At 34.3% G+C, this 18383-nt stretch overlaps 1 pseudogene; it reads right to left on the reverse strand.

Annotated features, from left to right (window-relative positions):
- Positions 1–535: 535 nt before the first annotated feature.
- Positions 536–18046, reverse strand: LOC109081541 (annotated as a pseudogene).
- Positions 18047–18383: the final 337 nt, after the last annotated feature.

An 18383-nucleotide genomic window follows, 5' to 3' on the forward strand; every position in this document is an offset into this window, starting at 1 on the left:
ACATACAGCTCACATTCTTCCATGTTTTACGAGTGGTCCTCTTCCAAAACAATTTAAAAAAAAAATCTGTAAACATAAAAAAAAAAAAAATTACACTATTTGTTTTCAATAGTAATCCGTTGTTTTTGTGGAATCATGTTTGCGAGCGGTGCATTAGCCTCATGATCATTCGTGTTTACCCTTTATAACCCTTAAATTCAGTCCCGCTGGAATCAGCTGCTCCCAAAGAGCAACCGCTCTCCCAGCGGATTCAAGTAAACAGAATTTCTCACATTGTTTTCTCCATTATTTTATTCCTCAGGGAAAGGACACCCTCTTCTGTTTGTAAGTGCTTTCTGACCGCTCTCTCTTTCTTTCTCGATCAAAGCACAAACCTCATTTTCATCTCAGTGAACAAAGAAAACCAAGGAGAAATCAAAGCGGACAGATTTGTTTCTGTTTTCCAATCCGTCCTTGCAATGCAATAAACCTGTGATCTGTGGCCCCTAAAGATGCATGTTTTCTTTCCTTGTTTAATTTTTTGTTTCGTTTAACACACACACACACACACACACACACACAAGAGAATGAACATTTGTCTCCTGGTGGCAAGTCACAAATTTTTTCAGAGGTCACATTTTCCCCACGTGTTGGATGATTGGTTATCCTTCTATACTTTGTGTTGTTGTTGTGTTTTTGTGTGTCTAGTCCTGCTTGGCTTGGAGCTGCTGCTTCCAGGCCTCGTTCAAGTAACCAGTCGCTTGTAGTTGAAGCACAAACAGGATGAAGTTCAGTACGTATGTGGTGATGCAGATCACACGCAGAAGTCCTTAAGGACGAAGTAGAGGATGTAGCCCAGGTAGAGCGAGCCCATCACTGACGCGATGGAGGTGGTCATGAGAATCAGAGCCGCCATCGCACTGGCCGTCAAACCTGTGCGTGCACACACACACACACACACACATACATACAGAGAGAGGTTAATGCACTGAAGAACAACAACTGACAACAACAGAACTGCCAGGAGTTTACTACCGCAGCAACTCCAACAAATATACATGAATACTCTTTAGACATGATGGTACTCATTAAAATCCAACCAACCAGAATAAAAAATATATACAATATAACTAACAATAATAATATATATACAGTATTGTTCAAAATAATAGCAGTACAATGTGACTAACCAGAATAATCCAGGTTTTTAGTATATTTTTTATTGCTACGTGGCAAACAAGTTACCAGTAGGTGCAGAAGATTCTCAGAAAACAAAACAAGACTCAGCATTCATGATGTGCAAGCTCTTAAGGCTGTGCAATTGTGCAATTAGTGGAAAGGGGTGTGGTTCAAAAAAATAGCAGTGTCTGCCGTTGACTGTACAAACTCAAAACTATTTTGTACAAACCATTTTTGTTTCTAGGATTTAGCAATCCCGTGAATCACTAAACTAATATTTAGTTGTATGACCAGTTTTTTTTTAAAAACTGCTTCACATCTGTGTGGCATGGAGTCAACCAACTTGTGGCACCTCTTAGCTGTTATTCCACTCCATGATTCTTTACTACTACATTCCACAATTCATTTACATTTCTTGGTTTTGCTTCAGAAACAGCATTTTTGACATCCCCCCCTTACAAGTTCCGATTGGATTTTTGGAACCACGAGTTTACTAGCACTCCATAACATTAATTTTGTTGGTTTGGAACCACGAGTTTACTAGTGTGTTTGGGGTCATTGTCTTGTTGAAACAACCATTTCAAGGGCATGTCCTCTTCGGCATAGGGCAACATGACCTCTTCAAGTATTTTGCCATATGCAAACTGATCCATGATCCCTGGTATAGCGATAAATAGGCCCAACACCATAGTAGGAGAAACATGCCCATATCATGATGCTTGCACCACCATGCTTCACTGTCTTCACTGTGTACTGTGGCTTGAATTTAGAGTTTGGGGGGTCGTCTCACACAAACTGTCTGTGGCCCTTGGACCCAAAAAGAACAATTTACTCTCATCAGTCCACAAAATGTTCCTCTCGATTTCTCTTTAGGCCAGTTGATGTGTTCTTTGGCAAATTGTAACCTCTCTTCTGCACATGCCTTTTTTAACAGAGGGACTTTGCGGGGGATTCTTGAAAATAGATTAGCTTCACACAGACGTCTTCTAACTGTTACAGTACTTACAGGTAACTCCAGACTGTCTTTGACCATCCTGGAGTGATCATTGGCTGAGCCTTTGCCATTCTGGTTATTCTTCGATCCATTTTGATGGTTGTCTTCCGTTTCTTCCACGTCTCTCTGTTTTGCTCTCCATTTTAAGGCATTGGAGATCATTTTAGCTGAACAGCCTATCATTTTTTGCACCTCTTTATAGGTTTTCCCCTCTCCAATCAACTTTTAATCAAGTATGCTGTTCTTTCTGAACAATGTCTTTGAACACAACCCATTTTCCTCCAGGCTTTCAAATGCATGTTCAACAAGTGCTGGCTTCATCCTTAAATAGGGGCCACCTGATTCAAACCTGTTTTTTTATTACTAATTGCCCAATTGCACAGCCTTAAGAGCATGCATATCATGAATGCTGGGTATTGTTTGTTTTACTAATTGCCCAATTGCACAGCCTTAAGAGCATGCATATCATGAATGCTGGGTATTGTTTGTTTTCTGAGAATCTACTGCACCTACTGGTAACTTTGTTACCATGTAGCAATAAAAAAAAAAACTACTAAAAACCTGGATTATTCTGGTTAGTCACATTGTACTGCTATTATTTTTGAACAATACTGTATATATATATATATTTTTTTTTCTTAACGTATTTTTAGTTTTTACAGCAAAATAGATATATACTAATACTGTGTTTGACCCCCTTTCACCTTCAGAACTGCCTTAATTCTACGTGGCATTGTTTCAACAAGGTTGCTGAAAGCATTCTTTAGAAATTTTGGCCCATATTGAACAGGATAGCATCGTGCAGTTGATGGAGATTTTGTGGGATGCACATCCAGGGCACGAAGCTCCCGTTCCAGCTCTTGGGTTGAGATCTGGTGACTGTGGGGGCCATTTTAGTACAGTGAACTCATTGTCATGTTCAAGAAACCAATTTGAAATGATTCGAGCTTTGTGACATGGTGCATTATCCTGCTGGAAGTAGCCGTCAGAGGATGGGTACATGGTGGTCATAAAGGCATGGACATGGTCAGAAACAATGCTCAGGTAGGCCGTTGGCATTTGAAAGATGCCCAATTTTCACTAAGGGGCCTAAAGTGTGCCAAGAAAACATCCCCCACACCATTACACCACCACCACCAGCCTGCACAGTGGTAACAAGGCATGATGGATCCATGTTCTCATTCTGTTTACGCCAAAATTCTGACTCTACCATCTGAATGTGTCTCGACAGAAATCGAGACTCATCAGACCAGGCAACATTTTTCCAGTCTTCAACTGTCCATTTTTGGTGAGCTCGTGCAAATTGTAGCCTCTTTTTCCTATTTGTAGTGGAGATGAGTGGCATCCGGTGGGGTCTTCTGCTGTTGTAGCCCATCTGCCTCAAGGTTGTGCGTGTTGTGGCTTCACAAATGCTTTGCTGCAAACCTCGGTTGTAACAAGTGGTTATTTCAGTCAAAGTTGCTCTTCTATCAGCTTGAATCAGTCGGCCCATTCTCCTCTGACCTCTAGCATCAACAAGGCATTTTCGCCCACAGGACTGCCGCATACTGGATGTTTACTGGATTTTTTCCACTTTTCACACCATTCTTTGTAAACCCTAGAAATGGTTGTGCGTTGAAAATCCCAGTAAGTGAGCAGATTGTTAAATACTCAGACCGGCCCGTCTGGCACCAACAACCATGCCACGCTCAAAATTGCTTAAATCACCAATCTTTCCCATTCTGACAGTCAGTTTGGAGTTCAGGAGATTGTCTTGACCAGGACCACACCCCTAAAATGCATTGAAGCAACTGCCATGTGATTGGTTGATTAGATAATTGCATTAATGAGAAATTGAACAGGTGTTCCTAATAATCCTTTAGGTTAGTGTATACACACACACACACACACTCACCGGCCACTTTATTAGGTACACCTGTTTAATTGCTTGGTAACACAAATTGCAAATCAGCCAATCATATGGCGGCAACTCAATGCATTTAGGCATCTAGATGTGGAGAAGACGACTTGAAGTTTAAACCAGCATCAGAATGGGGAAGAAAGGGGATTTAAGTGACTTTGAACGTGGTTGTTGGTGCCAGACGGGCTGGTCTGAGTATTTCAAAAACTGCTAATCTACTGGGATTTCACACACAACTATCTCTAGGGTTTACAGAGAATGGTCCAAAAAAGAGAAATATCCACTTGTGTGGACGAAAATGCCTGGTTGATGTCAGAGGTCAGAGGAGAATCGGCAGACTAGTTAGAGATGATAGAAAGGCAACAGTAACTCAAATAACCACTCGTTACAACCAAGATATGCAGAATACCATCTCTGAACACACAACACGTCGAACCCTGAAGCAGATGGGCTACAACAGCAGAAGACCACACCGGGTGCCACTCCTGTTAACTAAGAACAGGAAACAGAGGCTACAATTCATACAGGCTCACCAAAATTGGACAATAGAAGATTGGAAAAGGTTGCCTGGTCTGCTGAGTCTCGACTTCTGCTGCGACATTCAGATGGTAGAGTCAGAATTTGGCGTAAAGAACATGAAAGCATGGATCCATCCTGCCTTGTCTCAACGGTTCAGGCGGGTGGTGGTGGTGTAATGGGTGTTGGGGGATATTTTCTTGGCACACTTTGGGCCCCTTAGTACCAAATTGAGCATTGTTTAAACGCCACGGCCTACCTGAGCATTGTTTCTGACCATGTCCATCCCTTTATGACTACAGTGTACCCATCTTCTGATGGCTACTTCCAGCAGGATAATGCACCATGTCACAAAGCTCAGATCATCTGACTGGTTTCTTGAACATGACAATGAGTTCACTTTACTAAAATGGCCTCCACAGTCACTAGATCTCAATCCAGTAGAGCAGCTTTGGGATGTGTTGGAGCGGGATATTCGCATCATGGATGTGCAGCCGACAAATCTGCAGCAACTATGTGATGCTATCATGTCAATATGGACCAAAATCTCGGAGGAATATTTCCAACACCTTGTTGAATCTATGCCACAAAGAATTAAGGCAGTTCTGAAGACAAAAGGGGGTCCAACCCGGTACTAGCAAGGTGTACTAATAACTAGTGGCCAGTGAGCGTGTGTCTGTATCTATATATATAGATATAGATAATATATATATATCTATATATATATATATCTATAATATATAATTATATATATATTATATATATATAGTATATATATTATAGATAAGTGTGCATCAATTCACGGGATAGTTGCCTGTCTCGCCGGTTGCTCCCCCCCCCCCGCCTCCCCCCCGACAGCCGTCCCCCCCCCCTTTCTGGTCTACCCCCAGCCGCGGCCCTTTGGACCCTCCCGCGCGCCCCAAAATGAAAGTAAGTGAATTAGACACACCCTCATGTCGTTCCAAACCCGTGAGACCTCCGGTCATCTTCGGAACACACAGTATAAAGATTATTTAGATTTTAGTCCGAGAGCTTTCTGTCCCTCATTGAGAATGTATGTACGGTATACTGTCCACGTCCAGAAAAGGTAATAAAAAACATCTCAAAGTAAGTCCATGTGGACATCAGAGGGTCCGTTAGAATTTTTTACTGATTCACGAAAAATCCATTTTTGGTCCCAAAAAATATTCAAAAAACTACGACTTTATTCAGATTGGAGTTCTCTTCCGGGTATCGGTATTGAGCGCGTTCACAGACAAATCCGGTTTCGCGAACGAAATCACGCGATGTAACCGGATTCTTCTTGAAAGCAGTTCACCAAACGAACTGAATCGGTTGATGAAACGGTTCGCGTCACAATATTGTATGCCCCCTTGTGTTTTTGCTCCAAACCCCGTTCCCCTTTTAAGGAAAAAATTGGGGGGATTTTTTTGTTTTTCATTTATGTTTTTTTTTGTTTTTTTTTTTTTTGAAAAAAAAAACCCAAAAAAGCTTTCAAAAAAATTGGGGGGGTTTTTACTTAACCTTTTTTTCTGGAAATTTTTTTTTGTTTTCCCCCCGCAAAAAAAAAAAAAAAAACAACATTTTCCCCCTTTTTAAAACCCCCTAATCCCCAAACCTTCAAAAAAAAAAAACCCCCCCCCTTTTCTTTTCCCCCCACCCCCCCCAAAATATTTTGGGGGGAAAAGGAAAAAAAAAGTTTTTTTTTTTTTTTCCCCCCCCCTTTTTCCTTTTTTCTTTTGGGGAAAAAAAAGGTTAACAAGGGGAATCATTGGGAAAAAGTTTTTGTTGAGGGGAAAGCAAAAGAATTGGTGGGAACGTTTTGGAAACCGGGTTTAATTTGGTTTAAAACCCGGCCGAAAGAAACCCGGGGGGAAGGAACGAAAATTCCCCCCCTGGTTTTGAAAAGTTGGCCCAAAGGGGTTTTTGACTTTAAAACAAATTTTCTCGGATCTGTTTCCGGAATCTTTAAAAGGTTTTTTTTTTCCTTTTTTGGTGGGAATAAAAAAGGGGAATTTTTTTTCTCAAAAGGGGGGGCGGGCCTGTAAAAAATTAAAATCATTTGTTGGATTAAAGGCCAGGGGTTGGGCCAAAAAAGGGGGGAAAGCTTAATTTTTATTTGGGGAAACCCTTTAAAAAATCGGTAAATTAAATTTTGTTTTTTAAAAAGGGTGCTGGTTAACCGGTATAAACCAAACCAGGGGGAAAATTTTAAACTTAAATTTTAAAGTCTTGTTTTTAAATTTAAAAATGTATTTTGGTGCTTTCAAAAATTTTAAAGGAAATTATTAATTAATAATTTGAAAAATTTTATACCTTTTTAAAATTTAAAATTTTTACCAATAATTCAAAAAAAAACCAAAACCCTTTAAAATAAAAATCTAAAATATTGCCACTTTTCAAAGATATAAGGCCAAGGGGTTAAAAACAGAAAAGGGTCATTTAAAAAGGAATTTTTAAATTTTTTTGGGGGGGAAAAATTTTAATCCCCCAAAAATTATTAAAAATTAAAATTTTTGTTAAAAAATTAGTATTTCTTGTTCATTTTTTGAAAATTAAACAAAAAAACCTTTTTATTATATTTTATTTTTTTTTTAATTTTTTGGCATTCAGGTTTTTGTTTTTTTTTTTTTTTTTTTCTGATAATTTATTATTTACATATCCATATCACCTCGCCATGTGCAAAAAAAAAAATACAAGAAATGGTGAATTTTTGTATTAAACTTACATTAAAAAATATTTTTTATTTATAATATATTTTTAAAATGCAACACAACACAACAAAACACCCACACACACAACACACACAAAAACTGCTGACAAGTGAATGAAATGCATCTTCCTGGTTTTATAAGCTTTAATAATATAAAATAAATAAAAGTAATAATTAGTAAGACAACAATTTTAGAACCAATAAACATCATCGAATTTTTGTTGTTTACAAAAAAAAAACAGTGAAAGAAACAAATAAAAACCAATAATAAAGCGAAGTGTTAAAAAAAAGAATTTTTATATAAAAGAAAAACATCAAAAAATCAAAAAAAAAAGACCTCCCTGAAGTTGAAAAAAATTTTAATAGGTTAAAACAAAAGGGGAAGGATGAAAAACCCTGACTTTGCTTTGACAAAAAAAAAAAAAAAAAAAAAAATTTGACCAAAAAAAAAAAAAAAAAAAAAAAATAAGAGAAGAAGAAAATAAAAAAAAATTAAAAGAAAAAAAAAAAAAAAGATGGGGAGCAGCTGCTTTTGGTAAAGGAGGAATTAAAGGAATAGTGGTCACATGAAAAATCGTTTCAAACAAAAGGAAAAAATCAAACAGGATATAAAAAAAAAAAAAAATAAAATCATCTTCTCCCTCCCCAAAAAGAAAAAAGATGAAAAGAACAACAAAAAAAACCCATGAAATGTGCTATTAAAACTGTTAAAAAAATGGTGGTTAAATGACAAATAGAGCAGTAGTGTGTTTTTTTTAAAAAAGCCATTATTGAAATTCGACAACTAGACACAAAGTTTCATATTTTAAAATTTTTTAAAAAAATTTTCAGAGTATAAAAAAAAAAATTATGAGAACTTAAGAAACACATAACCAAAGAAAGAAAAAAAAAAAAAAAAAAAAAAAAAACACATATTTTAAAAAAAAAAAAAGTAAAAAATTTAAAAAAATAAAAAAAACAAAACAACAATTGAAAAAAAAGAAAATAAACAAAAAAGAAAAAAAAATAAAAAAAAAAAAAAACAAAGAAAAACAGCTGTTTAAAAATGGGGAAAAAGGGGAATTTTTGCCAATGAGGTAGTTTTAAATTTTTTCCAGGGTCATTTCAGTATCCAAAAAAAGACAAAAATTTTTAAGGGGGGTGTTTTTTAAATCCAACCCCCCAGGTTGTTTCCCCTAATAAAACTTTTACCAATTAAAAAGGGGCAAATTTTGAAAAAGGGATAACAAGCTGGGGTCATTAAGTGAAATTTTTATTTGGGGGGAACAAAAAACGGATTTTTTCCAAACTTCTTTGAGGCCAACTTTAGTTGGGAAAAGGGGTTTAAAAAAAAAAGGGTTAAAAATTTTTGGGGGTTTCCCGAAAATTAAAATTTAAAATTTTTGGCAAGGGAGACGGGGGAAAAATTGTTAAAAATGTTTTCCAAAAGACAGCCCTTTAAACAACCCCCAAAAAAAATTATAAAAAATTTTTATACAAAAAATATTAATTTATTTTATACAACACCAAAAAAAAAAAACCCCCCAAAAAAGTTTAAACAAAGATTGTGGGGTTTTGTTTTAAGGGGTTTTTACGAAATTAATTTTCCCTTTAAAACCAAAACCCCCGTTTTTTCCCTCTCTAAACCGGTTTTTTTAAAATTTTTAAAGAACCTTTTTTCAAAACCGGGGGAAAAAAGATCCAAGAAAAATTTCCAAAAGAAGGGAAAAACTTTAAAATGCAAAATTTTTAATTTTTTAAAAAAATGTTTTAAGGGAAAAAAAGTCTCAAACATTTTATCCCCTGAAAAAATCAGTTTAATTTCCCTAAGTTTTTATTAATCTTAAAAAAAACAAAAAAAAATATTAAAGGGGAATTAAAAGTTTCTCAAATAGTTGGTTTTTAAAAAAAAAAATGAATTATTTTCAACCCCCAAAAAAACCCTTTTTTTAAAACTGGGTAAAAACTAAGTTTTTTGGGATTAAAGGCTTTAATGGAGGAAAAAAAAAAGTTTTTTAAAGAAAATTTCGGGGAAAAAATTTTTTCTTTTTTTCCCCTGAAAGTTAATTCAAATTTTAAAACCCCCAAAAAATTTGGTTTTAAAATACTTTTTGGGGGATTTTCAAGGGGGAAAAAGTTTTTAAAATTAATTTAAATTAATAACAGCCCCTTAATAAATTAATTTAAAAAAAACCGCTGCAGATAAAATAAAAACAAACCACTTTATAAAAAACATTTAAATTTTTAAATTTTTCATTTTAAATTTTTTATTAAATTTAATACAAAAACACAAAACAAAAAAAAACCCCTTAATTTATGTGTTTAAAAGAAATAAAATTTAAAAGGTATTTTGGGGGTTTCTTTGGGTCCCTTTTGTTAAAACATAAAATTTAACAAAACCCCTAAAATTCCCAGGGGATTTAAAAAAAAAAAACAAAAAAAAAACCGGTTTTGTCGTTTTCTTGGTTAAACTTTAAATTTTGGCCCAAATGGGGCCGTTTAATTAAAGAATGCAATAATTGGGAAAAACCCTTTCCCCCGAATAAGAAATTTTGAAAACCCGGATAAACACGGGTTTAAAAAACGGTCCAAATTTTGTTTTCATAAGGTTTTAAAAAAAATAAAAAATGTTAAAAATTATGGAATGAAAATTAAACAACCCCTTCCCAAGGGGCAAATTCAGGGATTTTAAATGGACAAAGGTAAAAAATTGGTGGTTTTTAAGGCCAAAAGTAAGTGGAGAAAAAAAAAGGAAATTGGGAAAACCCAAAATGTAAAAGGAAAAATTAACCTAAGGGAAATTAGGGTGGTGACTAATAAAAAAAGGTGACTGTTATCAAAATTTTTTTTAAAAAACCTTTTTCAATTTTTTACAAAAATTCCCAAATTTTGTTTTTGGTGAGAATTCTTTAATAAAAAAACGTTTTAAAAAAATTTTATATTTAATAACTATTTAAAAAAAATAAGTAAAATCAAAAAAATTAAACAAAAAAAGGATATTTAAAAAAATTCTTAAAAATTTCAAAATATTTTTAGGATTAAAGAAAAAAGGTTGGGGTGTTAAAAGGTTTTAAAAAGGGGGTTCGGGTGGAGAAGAAAAAAAAAAGTTTTAAAATATTTTTGAAAATTGAATTTTAAAAGACGAATTTTTGGGGTTTTTTTTGGAATAAAAACCAAGCAATTCTTAAAATTTTATTTTAAAAAAAAACCCCTTCTATAACAAAATTAGAAAAATTAAATTAAATTTAAAACTTTGGTTTATTTAGTTTTTGAAAGTGGAGAAAAAATTTTAAAAATAAAATTATTTAAAAATTAAAATTTTTGTAATAAATAACATTAAAGGGGGTATTTTTTGGAACGGTTATTTTAAAAGTTCCCCCTTTTGTAATGAAAGACTTTTTTTTAGGGAAAGGCCAAAATTTTTTTCAACTTTTTAAAATTACCAAAAAGGTGAAAAAAAAAAAAAAAAAAAAAAAAAAAAAAACTAATGGGTTTCCGGGAAAAATAAACCGGGGGTTTTTAAACGATTTTGGGGGTTTACCGGGCCTTTTATGAAAAATTTAAATTTCCGCACATTATCCTCCTTCCCTTAAAAAGTTGCCCAATTTTAAAGGCATTCCTTTTAAAAACCACTTAAAAAAGGGCACTTTACGGGGTTAAAGGGAAAGACACCGTTAAGGAATTTTAAATTTTACAAAAAATGGGGTCAAAAAAAGCCCCGGTTTTTCCAAATTCCCCCTTCAGTAAAACGGTTAAAGGAAATTTTTTTAGCAAAAAATTAAACAATTTTTTAAAGTAAAACCATTTTAGGGGCCTTTTTTAAAAAACGGTTTTTTAAAAATAAAAACCTCCAAAAATTTAAGAGCAAATTCCCTATTAGAAAATTTCGGTTTGATTATTTCTGATATCACCTTTCATCAAACAAAAGATAATTTTACTATCTCCCCATCATTTCATGAAAATAAGCATAATTTTCTCCCAAATTTGCATTACTGTAATGTATTAGGATGTTTTAATTGTGTGATTTACTAATTATATTTACTATATTGCAATTACTTTAATATAGTACTTTAAAAATAGTAATAAATAATAACAATATAAAAAAAACTTAGAAAAATCAAATGCTACCACTATTTATAAATGCTATACTAGTTTATATTAGTATTTTGAATTAGTGTTTATTTTGAAATTTTCAGTTTTCATTTTATATATATATATATATATATATATATATATTATATATATATATATATATAGTTTAATTGTTAGTACTCTTTATGTGTTTTTGTCATTTTTATTTTTCTATTTAGGATTATTTTATATTATTTCAGTGTCCGTTTAGTGAATCTTTTAATTTATTTCCGGTTAGTAATTCTAGTGCTTCAATTTAGTTGCCAAGACAACATTTCTAATTTTCATTTAGCTTGTTTTTCATCTAATATTTACAAAAGTTTTCAGTATAGTTTTATTTAACAATAATAACCCAGATAAAGAGAATGAGAAACACAAGAGAAACTGATACTGCTAACTCAAACGCTGTCCGGAGAAGAGACTACAGGACACGAGAGTCAGGTTAAACTGAGGTTGTGAATGTTTGACTCCAGCTCATCGCACTGAAAACGCTTAGAGATTCCAGCCATCAGTGATGACAGACAAGGACAAGTGAGGGGCAATAATTCCAGAGGCCTGTGAAACCGTTTAGATTACAGATAGTAATGTTCCTACTATAACCGGACACACTCACACGTAATAATGTGTGTTCATATTCATCTCTGGCTAATGGCAGACACTGTACACTGAATTAATGTGAACTTTCAAATGTTCTACAATAAAACCTGGAAAGAGACAGAAATGATATCAGCTAACAGTTTTAACACAATTCCCCAGTAGTACATGTAGATTGAGAGCTACGTAGGCACCATGTGTGTTCTTGTGTTCACGCAGTAAGAAATCCTCATAATCAAGTTTATTGAGATCACGATAATTTAACACAATTATTCAGGGACTCTTCCTAACATCACTCCATTTACTGAATTTTCAAAAAAATAATAAATAAACAATAGATTTATGCTTACTTTTAAATATATAATTCTATATATAAATATAAAAAAAAAATAATTGCTTAGAAATATAAAAAACAAAAAATCTTCAATATATTTTAAATAAATTATCTAAAAACAATAAAAAACAAAATTGCATGAAATCAAAATAATTACTTGTATAAATAATTATAAATAATTACAAAACTTGTAGTGCACTTTTACAACCTACTGAAAACTACTAAACAATCATTTTATATGAACAGTAACTCAATTTAATTACTCAAATCAGTTTTCATAATTGCCGAAAGCCAAAATCTTCCAAGGTAAATTTATTTGTAATTTATTTAGGAAAAATATAGAAAATAAAATTGAAGTTGAACTTTATGCAAAATAGACAGTAAAAAAATTATGCACACAATGACCAAAGCCATTCATCAGACTTTCTGTACTGTTGCATCCAAAGAAAGAAACTGTTATTGTAAAAATGTCATAATCTGCAAATCAATGCGGTTGATGCTGTTCTTACCTAGTAACAGCTGAAAGATATAAAAACAAGATTCCATAGACACTTTCTGTTTTGGCTGGTTTTACTGCACTGTCGATTCCTGCAAAATGGTTCCTAACAGTCCAAATCCCTCGACCCCATCTACAGAAAAAGATGAAAAACACAAACAGAGAGAATCGGTAAAGCAGCAGAAATCAAAACAACATGAGACACTGGAACTGCAAAATAAATACTAATATCATGTGTGAGCGCTCTGGGTTTCTCGAGGGAATACAAGCATCGTTACGACGGAATATTTAGGCTTAAATCAAATCAATACATTGATCAAGACAGCAGCACATAAACAGCCCAGTTTCCTTTTATCAGTGCGAACGGAGATTTCTGACCCAAATTGTTTGAAACTATACTAACAAAGGAGAAATGTGGTGGTTTCCAGTCATGTCCAATTCCAGCATATGTACATAAACAGCACACACAAATATTAGATAAAATACTGCATGTTACATCATTACATCAACGTTTGATATTTTTCTATATTGAAATAATATCAAATATATATAACATTTCTCATCTTGCATTATTTTTTTATTTTTTTTTACTGACTCAGCTCATAATGCATTTTCTGCAAAGAAATCTGCCAAAACAAAGCAAATCTTAAAAGGCAGGAAAATCATATTGCATTTTTTGGGCCTTAATTATGGCTGACAATCACAAAACTGGACACATTTCAGCATTAAACAGTAAAAAAAAAGCACTAAATGGACAATTGTGGTTCATTTCCTAAACATACTTTCCATTGCAACACTATTTATAATGTTGTGAGTAAACTTGAATGCAATGACTGGATTCCAGTTACGGTTCATATAGAGCTGGAATCTGATTGCTACATCAGTCTCTAAGTGTTGAAAGCCCGAAACCTGTTCTAGTAACTAGCCATGAAGAGGGAAAAAGGTTGTAACCAACACTGGGAGCAGTTCGTTCAAACTTCCAGACAAAGGGATTTGACAAAGATTAAGTGCTGCCAAAACCTCGAGGTCATGCTCGATCTCCACCTATGTTCCCAGCATTCCCAATGAAAGATTTCTGCTCAGAAAACATATGTGTGCTACATAAATAATAATGCAAGTACAATCACATCAACTTCAGGTCCTTGTATTCATATTTTCTTTATTATGTGTTCATTCATTTCACTAGCTACAGTTCAATTAATGAAGAAGCAGTTTGTCTTAACAAGCAAAACTGAACACAGCATGCTTTTAATGAGATCTGTACCAGACAAATGTAAAACAAACACACGATATTTGTATTTTCTTCAGAATGTATGTTAGTCTGTTGTTTATAGTATGCATTATTACGCCAATGAGCATTCATATTAAAGCTTGTTTGACTTTTGAATGCCAAACTGAGACAGTGACAAAACCTTTAACATCTGTGGAAAATTTTGATCGCATAAAAGGTTAGTTTTAGGGGGAAAAGGTTCTTTACGCAGAGAAATGGTTAAAAGGTTATTTAGGGAACCCAAAAATATTTCTTCTATAATGCTGCTGCAAAAAACTCCTTTTGAAACCTTTATTTTCAAGAGTGATGATTACTAGCAAGTAAAGACTGCATGCCAGACATGCATGAGAAACACCTCACGAGACATATATGGTTACCTCACAACACATGCAAAAAACAATCGAAGCACCGTGACGAGAATAACTAGAAACAATAATTAAGTATGACATGTAGTTCATTTCTCCACAGACGTTTCCAAAGATTGCTTAACGAGTTGAAAGCCTTGAAACTAAACCAACCCTCACAACACAACATCACAATGTTGATTAAAAAACAAAAGTATGCAAACGAGATTTAAAAAGGATAACGAACGTGTCATTGAACCACACACTGAACAACTGTACAATATAAAACCACTGATACATGAAACAACAAACAACAGAATATATATATATAATATATATATATATATATATATATATATATTATATAAACAATCAAAAAAAGGAAACAATAATATGAACCATCCAATATAAAAACAACAAATATATAGCATATAATCAGTTTTGCATAAAACTAGTTTGAGAGGTTAAAAAATGTGCAAAGCATCATGGGATTTGACGGTCACATTTAATGTGATTTTCATTCTCACGTTAACAGCGAATGCACTGATTGGTAGATCTCTGTGCAGGATTATGGGTAATGTAGTTCTTCACTGGGAATTTGGTTCATAAAATATGATTTCTGAATATTAAAATCACTCTAATGTATGGTTTCTACATCAGCAGATGTGACAGAATGACCTTGGTGCTCATTGTAGCTCTGTCTGTTAACATTATTGATATTTATGGAGAAAATAAACGGGATATTTACTTCCAGAACCAGAGCGTTGCTCAGTGTAATGATCTACTCAATTCAATTTCTGATACCAATACATGCACCAAAATAATATTGTTTTCCAGCCATTGAATTCAATCCCTTATGTTTTAAAATAACGTCTCTCACCTCCACAGAGCAAGAAAACACTCAGAAACCTTTCCCAAACCTTGAGAAAGCATCAGAGTCGAGACTCAATGATCAGTACAGTGTGTTTTCCCAATGAGAGACCGTTCACTACCGAATTAAGAGGCGAAACCCATAGCGAAAGATCTTGAGAGACATCTGAAGTCAGTTCGGCTACACAGAAAAGTCGTATAAAGGTCGGTTCCCTTTAAGAGCGAGACCTTAAGCCTGATCGTGTAATGCTCCTGAAAACCTTCACCCAGCTGGAGGTAAGTTTGGTTGTTTTCTCTGCAGACCGCCTGCTTTATCAGACGGCCCGCTGTGAGCAAACAACACAATCAGCAGCTTTCTGAAGCAATTCGATAGACTCAAACATGCAAACGCATGGCCTCTTTATCTACGTGATGATAATAACATAAAGTGAGCGTGATATATGATGCTGTGTCCTATTTATTTCATGATGAGTGGGCATTGGGCACATCATCAGATTCACAGATAAAGTGGGAGCCTCTATTAATACCAGATCTGAAAGACACATCCGTCTGTATCATGTCATCTCAATATACGACAAAAAAAAACTGCATTAAAAAATATCAAAAATCATCCCTTAGGACAGCTGATCTACTCTGAGAGGATCTGAGATGCATGTGATTTGTTTTCCATCAGCGTTACTTCAAATGAAGTTCTCCTGAAAGTGAGTGCACTTCACATGACTGTCCCTTTTTTTCCTCTAAGCGCTTTAATTCAACAACAAGTTGCATGAAAGTGGTCTTGTTATTGCTGAATCAAGGAAAGGGAGAAAGTTATTTATTAACAAAAGCAACCCCAGGAACCGGACCTTTAAACTGCAAACGTACACATTACATTTGTTTTACATTACTGATACCTAAATTACACCAAATAAAAAAGTTAAATATAAAAAAAAAAATAAAAAATATTAAGTAAAAAAAAAAAAATGTTAGCTTGAATACACTGTAAGTCGCTTTGGATAAAAATATAAATATATTCACTAGCTATATACATTTAAATTAATATTTAGTGTATATATTCCATACACTAGTTAATATATAGTGTACAAGTAAATATATATATATATATAAAGAATGCACATGTATGTGTATATATACACACACACATACTAATATTAACTTCACATTTACTAAATATATAGATTTAAGTTCATATTAAGTATACATATGAATATATATATATATATATATATATATATATATATATATACACACATTAAATTAACTACATATATCCATTAACTATATACATTTAAATTAACATTTAGTGTATATATTCCATACACTAGTTAATATATAGTGTACTATATATATATATAAGTATATATATAAATATAAAAAAAAACACACATGTATATATATATACACACACAAAAAAAAAACAAAAATAAACTCAAAATTAACAAAAAAAAAGAGATTTAAGTTCATATTTAGTAAACATATGAATATATATATATATAAATACATATACACACATTAAATTAACTACACTAAATTAACTACATATATCCACTATATACATTTAATGTATATTCCATACACTACTTAATACATAGAGTACAAGTAAATTAACATTTAGTGTATGCATATGCATTTCAACACAAACGTGCGTGTGTGCGTGTGTGTGTGTGTATATTCTAAATACCAACTAAACATTACCAGGGTAATTTGAGCATTAAACAATTACTAAATCAGTTTATTAATGCTCTGATGATGTTTAAGGGTGGATCCTTCAGTAATAAAATCAGGAACTGACGTCTCAAACAAACCACTCTGATTTCAAAGGTTACTGAAACAAAGTTGAACTCTGATCAAACTCAATTAATTGCCTCCTCCAGCTCACCTCTCAGTCTCAATAAAACGATTAAACTCCTGCATTTAAAGGGTCATGTTGAAAACACGAAGCACACTGAATAATGTGTCAGGGATGAAACAGCCTGTTGTGCTCACACTTAAGGGATGTGCTGTCAGCTGAAGATGCTACTAGATGGGTGGCTTTGATTTCACCTCGAGAACACAATCAAGTCCAGTACATTAGAGAATAAATGTAAGGTACATGTAATTATATTAGTATACGGCACTGAGCTCATTCACTCATTAGCACTGCTAGCATTAGCTGCTACCGCACTGTGTTTCTGCTCACAACACAAAAACCACACTCAAAAACAGCTTTAAAATGACCTCATTTAGTTCATATTTATGTCTCTATTTGTGTCAACCCAAAAGGCGTGTCTATAAAAGACTAAAAATGTGAAACGGATATTATATTTTATCACCTTTTCAGTCAGTCAGCGGGCCCGGAGCGACTCCGGCTGTGTGGTCAAAACCTAGGGAACTCCCTAACTAGACAGCACTTTCAGATCGTCAAAAGCGCATTCAGACTCTGGGGACGATCCCCGAAAACGTCCGAAAGCATCCAAAAGGGGTCAAACCCTGGTTTTTGAACGCTCGAAGCGCCTCTGACAGCTGCAGACGCTGCCTAGCTAGGGAACGCGCTAGGTTTTGACACTCTCTCTCACCTGGACGTGAAGACTTTGGAGCAGCTGAGGGAGCTGCTCAGGTCGCACATGGCGCGGTAGTTGGCGTCGCGGGTCTTTTCCCTCTCCACATGGAAAGCGTACAGGGATAACAGGATTCCTGAGAGACACACGAGCAGCCGCACTATCCGCTCCCGAGCGAGGGGTAGACACTCGCAAGACGGGCGCCGCCATTTTTTTTTTCCCGGCCTTTGCACGAGCGCGCGCAGCCACCCCTGCCTCAACCGTTTTGGGCGCGCGACGTGGAAAAGCGTCGGGACGTGTCACATCGTCGAGGGCGTGGCTAACGTTTTTTGTCTGGTCGAGGGCGTGGTCTGATCGCCGGGGGGCGTGTCCATCGAGCGTCTCGCCATTCTTGTGCCAGTGGGGGCCACTGTAATAGTACAGATTCTATCATCTATTATTGTACTCTGATTACACACCAGCATGTCGTAAAGGCACACACACAGAGAGAGAGAGAGCTTTTGCATGAGATAATATGATGGAAAAAGTACCATCATTGTCACTTGAT

This window comes from Cyprinus carpio, chromosome B5 (assembly GCF_018340385.1).
Source record: "Cyprinus carpio isolate SPL01 chromosome B5, ASM1834038v1, whole genome shotgun sequence".
Classification (NCBI taxonomy): Eukaryota; Metazoa; Chordata; class Actinopteri; order Cypriniformes; family Cyprinidae; genus Cyprinus; species Cyprinus carpio.